General features: G+C 45.3%; 1 long non-coding RNA gene across 1 annotated transcript in view; it reads left to right on the top strand.

The window, feature by feature from the left end:
- The first annotated feature begins 446 nt into the window (after nucleotides 1–446).
- LOC130153944 (uncharacterized) overlaps nucleotides 447–13224 on the top strand; it is a 52618-nt gene continuing 39840 nt past the window's right edge. Inside the window, exons 1-4 of the long non-coding RNA XR_008823550.1 lie at nucleotides 447–641; nucleotides 1568–1694; nucleotides 2581–2681; nucleotides 5478–5646. This is a non-coding gene — a long non-coding RNA (uncharacterized LOC130153944). The remainder of the gene's footprint in view (nucleotides 642–1567; nucleotides 1695–2580; nucleotides 2682–5477; nucleotides 5647–13224) is intronic.

Here is a 13224-nt window from a genome sequence, read left to right as displayed (position 1 = left end):
TTAATGATTATATCTGCAAAGAAATCCTTGCTGAAGGCAAAGTAATGTGTCACTGTTCCTTTTTTAAAAAGAAGGGGAGTGCAAGACGATCATGGAGGCTCATGCAAGTTGTGTCCTGGCCTACTATCTGATGCCATTATGCCAGGGACAAACAATTGGTGGACAGGCCGAGGTGTAGGGAATGTGCAGAAGGGATTTTCCTTCCTACATTCCTTTTCCTCTGAGCCCTATGGGATTTGGATGAGCATGGCTAAGACAGAAGAATACATTCTCATGCCAGTCAGCACGTAGGTGAGTCCGTTTCTCTCTGTTCCTTTGGCGTAACGCCGTCCTGAGCAGGCTGCCTTGCCACAAACCCAAGGGATGAACGTGCTGAGTGGACACGCTCCTGCCGTACCCTGCCAGCCTCGACCTAAACAAGGCCCGGGACCTCGGGAGCGCAGCACCACGCTAGCAGTTTTAATTGCTTTCAACCAGGGCTTGAAACGCAGCCAGGAAACACACCAACTCTGAAAGCTGCTGTCTCAGCAGGGCTGTATTAAAAGGAGATTTAATGAGGGGAACAGGACGGGAAGCCGCCGGAGAACCGCTGCCAGAGCGCTGGTTGGTTTTAGCCCTTTTTGCTGCCAGCGCTCCCCACGGTAAGGCAGGCCTTCGCCCCACGGCCTGCGAGATGCAGCGAGGTCTGAGGCAGGTGATGTGGAGCGGAAGGCAGCCATGTTATCCACCCCGGGCGCTCTCCAGCCTGCGGGGAAGCCTTCGCCGGGAAGGGCTTGGGCCACGGCAGCGAGCAGCTGCCTGGTGGCGTGGAGGGGCCCTGTGTGGGCTCCCATTGCTGGGGGGGACGCAGAGAGCACCCGGCAGGCCTTGGCGGGAGCCCCCCCCCCGCCCCGGGGCAGCGGGAGGCCGGAGAAGACCCTCGCCGCTTCCCGCAGCGGCTTCACCGCGCCCTCACGGCCCGAGGGAGGCGGAGGGGCCCGGGGGCGGGCGGGCGGGCGCAGGCCGGCGGCGAGGCGCCAGGGGGCGCCGCAGTGCTGCGGCCGCGGCGCTGCCCCCCTGCCCGCGGGCTGTCACCGCCTGCGGGGGAGCGGCCGGCGGCGCGGCCCGGCGGGGCCCGGGGGCGGCGGAGGCCGGGGCGGAGGGGGGCTCGCCCTCACGCCGGTGTGGGGTGCGGCCGTGGCGGGTTTGGCCCCCGGGCTGTCGGAGCCCTGTTTCCCCCGTGGGTAAGCAGCCCGTGGGCCACCCGCTATGGATGGCCTCGACGCCTCGGAGGGGGCTGCGCTTCTCCCGGGCTGTGTGCCCCGAGGGGGGCGAGGGTGGTGAGGGGGCTCCGGAGCTGGGCCAGCAGCAGCCTGTGGGGCCAGGCCAGGCTCTTCCAGCCGTGGGAGCCCGCTGCTGTTTGCCTGCGGAATGGCGGCACCGGGACTCGGTGCTGCAGGACCTGCAACGAATACTGTCCTTAGGCAACATGCGTGTGCTGGATGTACCGTAATTTCAAGCGCAAGTTCTGTGAAAGGAAATTATAGTCTTTATATGAGCATATATTGACTCACGCTAAATTTTACAGGTGCAAAAATTTGCTGCCCTGAGGCATTGGTGGCCTGAGCCGCCCTGGGGGCGTAGCGCCCACCTGCCTGGAGCTGGGGTGCAATGTGGCTTTTCTCCAGGCATTTCCAACCCGCGGTCCCTGCCGGGTAAGCGACCTTGAAAATCTGTGATGGTAGAGGAAGGGGAAATCCTGTGCACTGAGCCCCACCTAGGAGCTGAAAAGAAAATGCAGAGGGTGAATTCAGTGCGCCCTTGGATTTTGCCTGCGCTCTGCAGCATCCCACATAAATTAGTGGTGAATCATAACACAGTGACGAATTCCAGTCCCTGTGACTGCCTCTCTTCCCTTGCTTATCTGCTGGCTGCTGCCTTGCTTCGTGCTGAGCAGGTCACCAGACCGCAATAGTTCAGTGGTTCTTGCATAGGTGACTTGAAAGCAGGGGCTGGGGAAGGGGAAAAAAAAATAAAATAGTACCACTAATTATTAAAAGCGTAGCATAACTCTAGTGCTGTAATAAGAATAGACTTCATACCACGAATGTTAGTCGCCGCTAATGGGAAGCATCACGTATAAATAACATTCCCATCTGGTTAAATATTTTCCGCTGAAAGGTAATTCCCGACTACATGGCTTTTCCTGAAGCAGACGCTGTCTCCTGCTTTGGCCCGATGCTTTGCCGTGCGGGCGTGCAGTCCATCGATAGTACATAGTGAGGCACGTTAAGCATTTTGTACCATATTCTTGTCTTAATTGATATTCATAACCCTCCGACTCTTTCATGGGGAGGGGAGGGGAAGGCAGAGCTATGAATTAAAAGCACCTGCATATGTGAGGAATACAAAGAATGTTGATTTCTAATAGTTTATTCTTGCAAGGTATAATATAAGCTAAGCTGGAGAGTAATGCTAGTTGTTTCATCTCCTGAGGCACTTGACTCACCTTTGTGCTATCAGAGGGCAGATTTTCAGTTGAATTGAAGTGCAATAGTGGAACTAGCAATAATAATAATTCTTACTTTTGTATTGTTTCAGTAAGTGGTGCTAAGGACCTGTTCCTTCGTTCCCTCTCCTGTACTTTCAGGGTGAGTTAGATGGATCTGACATTCACAGCTTGTTAATCACCAGAACCCCAGGTAAAAATAACTGGATACTTTAAGTGCTGTAAGATTTTCTACTGACACTTAATAACACCCTAGATGTTTTTCTTAGCTCCTGTACTGTGTGTGCATTGTAGTAGTTTCATCATCGCAGAATAAACGTGTCTTGGTATTGAGATGGAGCAGGAAATGGAGTGGATGTTTGAAGCTGCAACAATGGTTTTTGTTACCTTTGGCAATTTCATTCCAACCCGTATTATTTGGCTTATTGTGAGTGGGGAAAAATACAGTCCTTGAAAGTCCAGTGCTTCAAGGCATACAGGAAGGAGCTATGCTGTAAGGACATTATGGACCTCAGTGCATCATACCAGTCTTTTGCGGGGAAGGGCAAATGACATGTAAATTTTATTTGTTTATTCAGATTCTGTTCCTCTTTTGACATCAGGGACACAGTTGCATTCACTTGATATTTTCACTTCGAGTTACTGTTCTCACAGCAAGAAGAAAGATGTGTTTTGCAAATGGTGAATTTCAGATGGTAGGATTGTTGTAGACCAAAGGACTACAATGGTGAAGAAGAGGAAGTTTTAAAGTTGTTTTTTATTTACATATCCGTTTGGACACTAAAATCAGAAACTGCATACTCTAATGTCTGCCATGTGTATTCAGGGTGCTCTTGTCTCTAACTACAACAAAGCTAAGATGAAATAGCTAGGCTCTATGGCCTGCCTTCTGGGGAGCAGCTAAGATATCTCAATGGCTGTTGTAAGATTCTTCGGTATCAGCTGGTGTTACAGGGCATTGGCTGACAGGTGATATTCTCGTTGTTATAGATGTGATATGCCTCTGCTGGAATCTGGCTGGCATGCAACTGCATGAACTGAGCTCAAATTGAGAGGGATTGCTACTTAAATGCTGGTTGGAGTTCCTACCTGGAAATTCAGGAAAATTAAACCAAACTACCTGGTGCCTAATAAGCTAATTTTCCTCACTTGCAAACACAAATCAATTGGTTTAACCAGCAACACTTTATTAAGGGGAATTAAGTTTCCCTAGCTGGTATTGCTTTCATCTGCCCACATGATCCCAGACAGCAGATGCTTGGCTTTTGTTTTCCCATAGATATAGTGGTTTTGCTTGTCTGAAGCCCACAGAGCACCCATAAATGCTGATCTGGTGGGAGATCCTTCAGGTGCTCACCAGTGCGGGCCAGGGCTGCCTGAGCAGAGCCCCGTGTTGTCCGAGTTGGGGAAATTCATGATCTCATGACCTTTCTTGTGTTTCTCTACTAGGGACTGCTTTCATATTGCATAGCTTTATTCACACAAAGTGTTTGGCCAGTATCCCTGATGAGACCTGACTTGTAATTCTAAAGCACTGGAAAATACTGCAGGCCTTGTGCACGCATTGTTTAGTGCATTCCTTACATTGACACTGCATGACCTAAATGTGTTCCTAGATATGCAAACTCTGCTGTAGTTGTGCTTTTCTTAGTTCTAGGGAATGCATGTATTACAGGGAGAGATTTACATGTCAGACATGTCTTTGAATCACCGAGCACTCCCATATTAATAGTTCTGTGTTTTAATATTGCTGTGACAGTTTGCTGGAAAACAGACGTATACATCCTCACAAACACTGATGCATTAAAATTTCACTCTGAGGGAAGAGGATAATTTATTTCTACTCTACCTTCATGCCTTTCAGCATCATGAGCGGCAGCGCTAGCCCTAGCCACAACTGATGTCACAGAGTCCATGGCTAACAAGCAGGAAAGAAAATCAGTGTTTTCACAGCCTTGTAATGCCTTATTTATTTATGTAATAGATTGAATGTCATGTAAAGTTTGAAACTGCACTTAGCTTTTCTCAGCTCCCTTGATCTGTCTCACAGCTGTGGTAGATGGTTCTCTCAGCTGCTGTTGCTGCCTCTCTAATCTGCACTTTGATTTTGTAGGCATTTCTTATCTGCTGGTTGTGGTCTGTTTGACACGTCCAGCTATGAAAGGAAAAACAGACTGAGAACTCGTGTGATAATACTTCTGCCCCAGTATAAAGGAACTTTAATGCTCCTTGCAAACTTGCCATATGCGTGCAAAACTGCATGTCTTAAAAAATTCTTATAAGCACTGAGTTATTAGATACCAGTGTTGCCCTAATTTATTTTACACTTGATTTTCAGTGGGTGTGAGCTGATGTTGGTATCAGCGGACCTATGTGTATTGTTGGAGAAAACCAGAGCTGTGTAGTTCCTGGAGCTTTGTAATGACCTGGTTTTACTAAACCTGCTCATGGTGATTGGTATTTTTGCCTGTATGTCTGTATCGTGAGGGCTGAGCCTGGGCTCCCTAAAGCTAAGGCTGACTCTGAAGACAAAACCCTGGAGTTAGAAGCTGCACTGGATGACGTGGGGTCCAGATGACTGAACACAGCCAGTGACTGGCTGCACTGCCCAGGTTGCCGCTGCCTGCCTGCAGGCAGTATAGAGGCTGCCCCTGCGGCTGCATCGGGGTGGGTTACAGGGTGTGCTGTGCTGTGGGTAGGCTAAAGTTTGCAGCATCATAGCCATTGGTGCTGTTTGTCCTGAGACGCAGTGCTGGCGCACAACACGGCCCTGGCAGCGGAGCCTCGTGTGACTGCACGGGAAGTTCATCTTCATGAGGCACAGTCTCTCCCTCTCTGCAGCAGCCCTCTGTGTTCAGTGCAGAAATCTGTTTTATCTAGGCTCATGCAGTTTTATAGTATAGAAGGTTATTTTATTGTGCGTGCAAATTATAATTACTTTGATGTTCATAAGGAAGTTTAAAGTTTGGTTTCTTTGGTTTGCCCCTAGCTCCATTTGGAAAGCCATCTACCAAAGTCCACTCTGATTACCATTTTGTCTTCTGACCTGATAAAGCTGCTGCAAAAGGAAACAAGCTGCTTCCGTTTTGCCTCCTGCTTTCCTGTGGTCTCAATGGCAGAAACCTGCTTCCTTACTTATCATTGGCATAAGGCTACGGGTAAGTGTTTTGCCGGAGCTGTGATATACGTAACCAGCTGTTCATCTTTTCTAAGTGGGGGAGAAAATCACCCAGAGGAGCAATGGCTCTCCCTGAGGCAACAGCTGACGTGGATTTATGAGGCTGTAGCAGACATAATCAACCTATTTAGTTTTCCCGATGCAGGAAGCAAAGCTCTCCTGTGGGAACAGACCTTCTGTACCCTCAAGTAAAATAAATCTTGCTTCCTGGGTGATTCTACTAGATGGGAACCAAAACCTGGGTGTCATGCTGCTTCAGCTGTGGGAAGCTTATTTACCTGCTTGTGGAACAAGATCTGCTGAGGATGCTCAGAGCTTTATTTCACCTGGAAGGTATCAGAGTTTGTCCTAAACCTTTGGAAATAGCTTTCTAAAGGATAGTTGCCTGCCTGAGGAAAAGGCAGTACTCATTCTTTCTTTCTGGCTTCTTTAGGCTCTAAGCTAGCACTAGTTTTTCTGAAAGAGGGTGCTGCTTTTCCCTGAGAGGTGATCTTCATCAGCAGTCACCCATTTCAGCCATGCTCCCTGCGTAGATGGCAGTGTTCAGGTACAACCAATACTGTTGGATCTGGGGGCTGGTTAGAGAGGACACTAAATCTACGGCGAATAGTGCACAAGTGAGCTGTGCTGTTTCTGATTCTGGCATTTTCTCGTTTGAATTGTTTGAAGAGCAGGGCAGGCTGAGCAATGAGGGCCGGAGGTGGGCCAGGGCTCAGGAAAGTGTGTGTAGCAGTGGCCCTTGAGAGGGTGATCTTTTCCTCCACCTCTCATGAGACTCAGGGAAACAGGAACTATTCTGAGAGCAATGCTGTCTGCGCCTCTGATTGTCTGGATGCTCGCTTATCGGTGTGAGACAAGTGCCTGGATGCAATCCTCTCGGGGGAGGGGGCAACCTGTTGTTTGCACTATTTACTCTTTCTTGTGGTAGTGTCTGAGAACCACAGTCATGGTTCAGAGCCCCCTTGTGCAGGGAATTGATTATGAGTGGGACTGGGATGAAAGGGGATGGTTCCACAGGGATGGGCTGAAGTTTGATATTTTTCTCAAGTTTTATGGAAAAATACATTAGTTTCTAAATGAGTGACAGAGCGGTTGGTATTTATGGCCAACATGAGCAATATAACTCCTTTCAGCATTTTACTTCAGGATACGAGCAGCGGAAGGCAGAGTCCTGGGAAGAGGAGCTTGTAAGCTGAGCTCTGAAAGCGTTACTGCATTCAGGTGGCATGTTTCAGTGGCAAATTCTGGCAGTTTTAGCCTATGCCTGTGGTATCAGAAAAAATCAAGGTAAAACACAGGTTTGAGAAGATGTAGGAATCATCTTCAAGGGGTGAAACATTTGCTATCTGCTGGAAGATCTATTAAGAGTGTGTTTAAACATTTGTGTGGTAAGGAAGTTGGTAAATGCCTGTGGAAACTTTCACCATTTTCTCTTTAAGTGTGACCTTTTCTTACAGGTCTTTTTCTATTTTATTTTACTGGCTGATTTTGTTGTGTTGTTATGTTTGGTTGGTTGTTTTTTGTTTTTTTGTTTTTTTTGTTTTTAAAAAAAATCAAAAGAAGCTGCTTGGAAGTTACTGTAGGCCTACTTCAAAATTTCTTTGGAAAGTACTGGGGTTTTTTTGCTTGTCTAATTCAAGCTGAGAAGCAGTGTAGTCCACAGGAAGCACTGTTAATTTCAAGGAACCAGTCAGCTTTAGTAAGGCTGATTAGTTGAGAGTATTAGGTGAGAGCTTTTGCAATATTCAAAGTGTCAAGTTATTACTAAATTTTACATTGATTTTTACCAATTGTCACATTTTCTGACAAGTGTTTTAATTGTTGTCTGGAAAAGGAAATAAGTATTCTTGTTCCTTTCTTTTGCTGCTTCTCTGTTTTAGAGTGAGGAGTAATTCATTATCTCACAGATAGAAAACAATTAAAGTGTTGTTTCTTTCATCACTGTGTGATAATGGAGTAACAAGATGATGTCTCAGACCTGAAGTCCTTACTGGAGTTCTTGGAAGGGAGGGGAGTACTGCATGCAGCTGAGCTGGCGTAAGAAATGTCTCATCTGTCCTGTGCTAGGGGTGATTGAAATCTCTCTGTAAGCTACTCTATTAGATATGCTTATGCACTCCTGAAAAAATGCAGGCTGTAGAAGAAAATACCACTGCAAGCAAAGCCTGAATATAGTAATACCTAACTTGTAAGCAGTGCTCCACTTACCTGGCTGAGTGCCAGCTTTTTTATGATACAGGCATCAGTGTTTGTTTAATGTGTCCCTTATCAAATCCAAAAGCTAATATTTGAGTTAGTCCTCCATGAAGATAAACAGGAACTGTTTGAGTGAGAATTAAGATATTGTGTATCATACTCCTCAGAATAGTATCTCGGTACTTTACCTTGAATCCAAAGAAATGTCTTGCAGATGTGTATTCAATCTGTGCTCAGAGAAAGTTCTCTTAAAAGCTAGTTTTCGTAGTGAAAGTATTTGGGGAAGTTACAGCAAAGAAGGGGATCTTGATTTTAATCAGATGCAAAGCATGCTGAAGTTGATTTGAATCAGTCGATTGGCTCTCAGGTCAGGCTTTTAGTCTTGAAGGTAGTAAAGAGACTGTCTTTTGAAGAAGCTCAGATAGGGCTTCTGTATTCCTACAAACAAGAATTCTGTAATTCCAGCCTAGCTGTGCCGGGGAGTCTGGTTCACGATCATCTTTTCTGCTACACAGACTAGGCAGAGCTTCCACAGCTCCACTGGCTTCAGTGCATTCATTCCGAAACTGCATCCCCCTATACAGGGGTAGAATTAAGCTCCCCATACTTACCTCTCAGTTTAACCATTGATGATTGTGTTTCTGAAAATGGCACTTTTGAGTACCTTAGGTACAAACTCAGATTTGAAGGCAAGCAGCGACATAAGGAGTTTTACTGTATGGTCGGAATAAATGGATGACACAACAAATGATTCCAGAATGCCATTGCCGATGAAGGTCAGGACCCCACCTCCCCTGTTGCTACCACAAAAAAAAAAATAAAGTAGTATAGTTAGGTGGCTGCAAAGTTTAACATATCTTACTAGAAGCCTAGTGAAAACCGACCTGATAATGCAAATCATGGTGGTAACGGTAGCGAAATATGGATGGAAAACAAGCAAGAGACTTAGAAGGCAGCAGCTTGGGAAAGGAACAACAACAAATGGTCACTGTACTAAATCCAGTTAAGAATGAAGCTATAATATGTATTGAATGTAGCAGGCTTTTCCTCACCAGGCAGTATTCATGTAGCTTTAAAGGTGAACATGAAAATCTGAAAATATCACAATGCTATGTAAAGAGGATTATTGTGCACAAGAAATTTCTATTAGTCGGGGAAAAAAAGAACATTTCTTACTAAGGGCAAGCTTTAACTATTGCTATAAGAACAATAACAACTGTTAATGCTGATAATCATGAACATTTTGACATCTTCAGGTTCTTGCCAGGCTCACTACATGCTTTGTCAAGTTAAATGCTGGGAGGGAGCAATGTAGCTGGAACTTGCTGGAATGCATTAGGTGGAGGAAAGGAAACCCTATTTCCTGACAAATAATTTTTTCAGCTACTGCTTTTTTGCAGTGTTTGGCCAGCTACATTGTTGAGTGAAAATAATATTTGGAGAAAGATGGCAGAGCTCACTGAATAATATATAATCTTAACGAATAAAATGTCTCCATCACAGTGGCGATATGGAAGTAGGCTAAAGCCTTGTCATTATCTACACAAAGTAATTATTCTCTGTAAGCATCTTGGCACTTCTTCCACCTCAAGTCCCTGTGGTCATCTGGATGGCAGAACTGCTGCTGGCAATGAATCTGCTAGTGACCTTTGCCCAGAGCCCCAGTGGATGGGCCCCTGTATCATGGAAGGGCAGGCACACGCCTTGCTGCTGAGTCCACCGGCAATTTTGCATGCCACATTCCCAGAGGATTTTGACCAGAAGAAAGCCACTGAAGAGCTTAGCTGATCCCTTCTTTACTGTCTTATTGGAGCCTTGTACAAAGAAAATGTGAGCAGACACCAAGCACTGTATTGTAGTGTGATGATTAAGATTTATAGAGCCAAAAATAATCTTTCAGATTGCTCCAGTGGCATCAAAGAGGAGGTTTCTCTATAACAAGCAAATCAGATGAGTTCTGAGTTGGAGAAAAAAATGATTACTCAGTACTTGCTACATGTAAAATATTTACCAGATGTGTGTGTGTGTATATATATTTTAACTATAATCTGGGGATCTATTTTGTTCTTGGGGTAGGTTAGGCATTAACGGAGCAGCAGTGGAGTAATACCCCTTGCAACTGCCTTGTTTGTGCAGGCAAAACTCTCTGGCTATGTTGCCTATCATTATTGTACAGGCAGAGATGATCTCACCCTGTCTGTGTTTTGAGCTGACCAGGCATCATATGGATGTAGTTAGTGCAGTGCCCCATTTGAGCTAACAAGAGACGTGGCATATTAGCTTGGGGCAACATCTGACATTTAACATGTCTTCCAGTTGGCTTGAAGCGTGGGCAGAGCGAGCTTGCGTCTGTCCGTGTGGACATTGCCTCTGCCTGAAAAATATTGTGCAAAACCGTGTGTGAAAGACTTGCAAAGTGATTTTGTGAAATCCTTATAAAGTGAAACACTCTAATACAAAATTGCTCCTATTAGAGCTGCAGCTTGAGTAACTCTTACATATGATCAAGAACCACCAAGTCAAGTTCTTTTGTCCCTGATTTTCTCTAAACACATTTGGATTTTCTTAGTCTCCTACTGCTGGCGTAGATTTGGACTACTGTCACAGGATGCAAAAAAAGGATCGCCTGCATTTGTTTAGTTTTTCAGAGTAGATGCTGAATACTGTGATAGTATAGGCACTATAAGAAAAGTCAGGAGGATAACTTTTCAGGGACTTTGTATGAGTTTATAGAATGAGTTACAGATGTGCAGGTGTCTTCAAAATTAATGAGATGGATTAATGGATGCCAAATATGTTTTTTTAGGGTGTAGCACGTTAATTCTTGTGCTAAATAGTACAGATGGATATACAGGTATGCATACAGAGATACATGTGTGTCACACGTGTGTATATATATAGGTGTAGCATGTATATATGCACATGTATGAGATACATATGTGTCACTGTAAAGTTGTATGACAAAGAATCCATACAACTCCTGAGTTTCCACTGTCTTTTTTTTTTTTTTTTTTTTCTCTCAGTAATACATTTCTCCCTTCCTCTCTACAGAAGGAGACTTTCTTTTCAGGCACTGAAGTATGACAGCAGTAAACAAGTAGGCAAGGAGACATTTCCCTTTTAAAGCGTCCTAGTCCAGGTTTGCCTTCCATTGGCTCCAAAGCTCGTCATCATTTTTTCCGTTTCCCTCTTCCGTGTAGAAAATTATCCAGGTACGGCAGGTACAAAACCCCCTGTATCCTATGAGCCATTAACAAAAATTCATAGTAATGCCTTTCATTTTAGGAGAGAATTATACAGCAAACTGGATAGCTTCTGGAAAAGCACAAGAAACGGTCAGGAAATAACCTAGAAGATGTTAGGAGTGGAGCAGGAGGAAGCTGCTCCTGATCTGGGGGCTGCACGGTGGGAAGGGGATTCAGCAGGTCCATGCTGGCATCAGAACAGAACCTGGCCTCTGTTGTGCGAAGTGGCAGAAAGGCACCACTAAAAAAAGAAATTGAGGAAAGCCAGAAAGAACAAGCTGTTTCTCAGCAGATATGTGAGAATGGAGCAACTCCCACGGGAGGCCAAGCACGAAGGAGAAATGGCCCAGCCAGCATGGCTGCCTAGTATCTTAATATAGCAGACTTGGCAAAGCAAGGGGGTGAGGCTCGGTGGAGGAGGAGAGCTGGGTTTGCTTTCCCAAAACCCCATTTGCAATAGCAAAGAAATCCCTTTGGCTCTGTTCCAGCAAACCATTAGGATTCAGTGATCTGGCAGGGAAATCCAGCTGCTGGAGGTGCATTCCTCAGTGTTTCTTGCACACCCTGCCTGCCCCATGTCTGCAGAAGGTCTGTACTCAGTGGGGGATTAGCTAAATGTCTGGACAAGCGGAGACCCCATCCTGCTGTTACCAGCATTTGTTCTCTCTCCTGCTAGCCCCCGCCTCCCCACAAGCATTTTTGGAAGCAAGTCGACATGGCATATGCATGGTCTTGTGCGAGCTTGTGCAGCAGACCTGGGAAGGGGCAGTTCCCAGCATGGGCTTCTGCAGGATCAGGCTGAGCTTTTCTGATGTGTGTGAATAAGATACTGCTTTTGCCTACTCCTGACTAACTTTTCTCTCTCAAAACAAAAATAATACAAGCAAACCAAAAGGTATTGACAACATTGCACAGTAAAAGTCACTTCTAGACCTAAATCCAGGGCACTGCCTCTGCAATGCTGATTGGTAGGTAGGGACATGATATATTAAATATTGTGCTCTTTCCTCACTGTTACTGTCTTTTATATGGCAGCTATCCCACAGTCTTTCCGATTCCCTGCTCTCATTTCCATCCTTTTGAACCCTAGACCTTACTGACTCTTGTTTTTCTTTGTTTTCCCTGTTTTGTTGGTGCCTGTTGGGTTCTGTCCCATCCTTTGCTTTGAGGATTTTGTCTCTGCCCTGGCACTTTGCCGGTGTTTCTTTCTCGGCAGCCTTTCAGCTCCTTCCTTCAGTTCCTCATCCTTCCCACTGACTCCTTCCCTCACACTTTCTCTCTCTTATGCACATCCCACTGTTTCGTTTGTTACCCACATTTTCCTATTTGTTTTCTCCTCCCACGCACTTCTTCCTGTCTTAATGCCTCCCTCCATTCCCAGCTGGATGTCAACTATTGTATCATTAAGAAGGAATGGGAACTGATCAAATAAAAATATCAGATGGATTGATTTTTAGGACTGGATCCTGTCAGTCTTACTTTTTTTTTTAGTGAAAGAATTTACAACTGCTCCAAAATCCATGAAAACTTTTCCAGGTTCTCACCTTATTTTAAACTGGGTGTCATATATATTACGTATGTATGTCATACATAGTATTTTAGTGCTACTGCATAATACGATCTTGCTTTAATTGAGATCTCCATGCTGTTAAACCTAACCCAGAAACACAGGCTTCGATGTACTGCAGGCTTGCCTTTCATTTGAAGAGGTGTGCAGTGGCACGCGGAGGATAAAGTCATTCTTCCAAAGAGCTGACACCTGGACATGCAAACAGAAACCCCTTTCTTCTCAGATTTACATAGGACCTAATTACATGGGTCACAGGTCTTTCATGACATATCACCTCTTAATGTTTTCAATCATAACCTGCTCACTGACTTCCAATCTCCAGCAATCATCAACAGTAAATAGTAAACCTTGTAGGAAAATGAAGGTTATTGAAAAGAAGTCACATAGTGAGTATAGCTTTCACTGTGATAGTGTGGAAGTGACGATCGACTGCAAACGCAGACAACTTCTGTGTGTTCATAATTTGTTTACCGCTAGTCAGACGTTCTTACTGTCCCCTTTTCCATGTCTCTCACAGCCCTGTGTTGAGTTGTAATGATGCAGGGAC

Source organism: Falco biarmicus, chromosome 8 (genome assembly GCF_023638135.1).
Source record: "Falco biarmicus isolate bFalBia1 chromosome 8, bFalBia1.pri, whole genome shotgun sequence".
Taxonomy (NCBI): Eukaryota; Metazoa; Chordata; class Aves; order Falconiformes; family Falconidae; genus Falco; species Falco biarmicus.
This window is presented reverse-complemented; position numbering and strand designations above follow the sequence as displayed.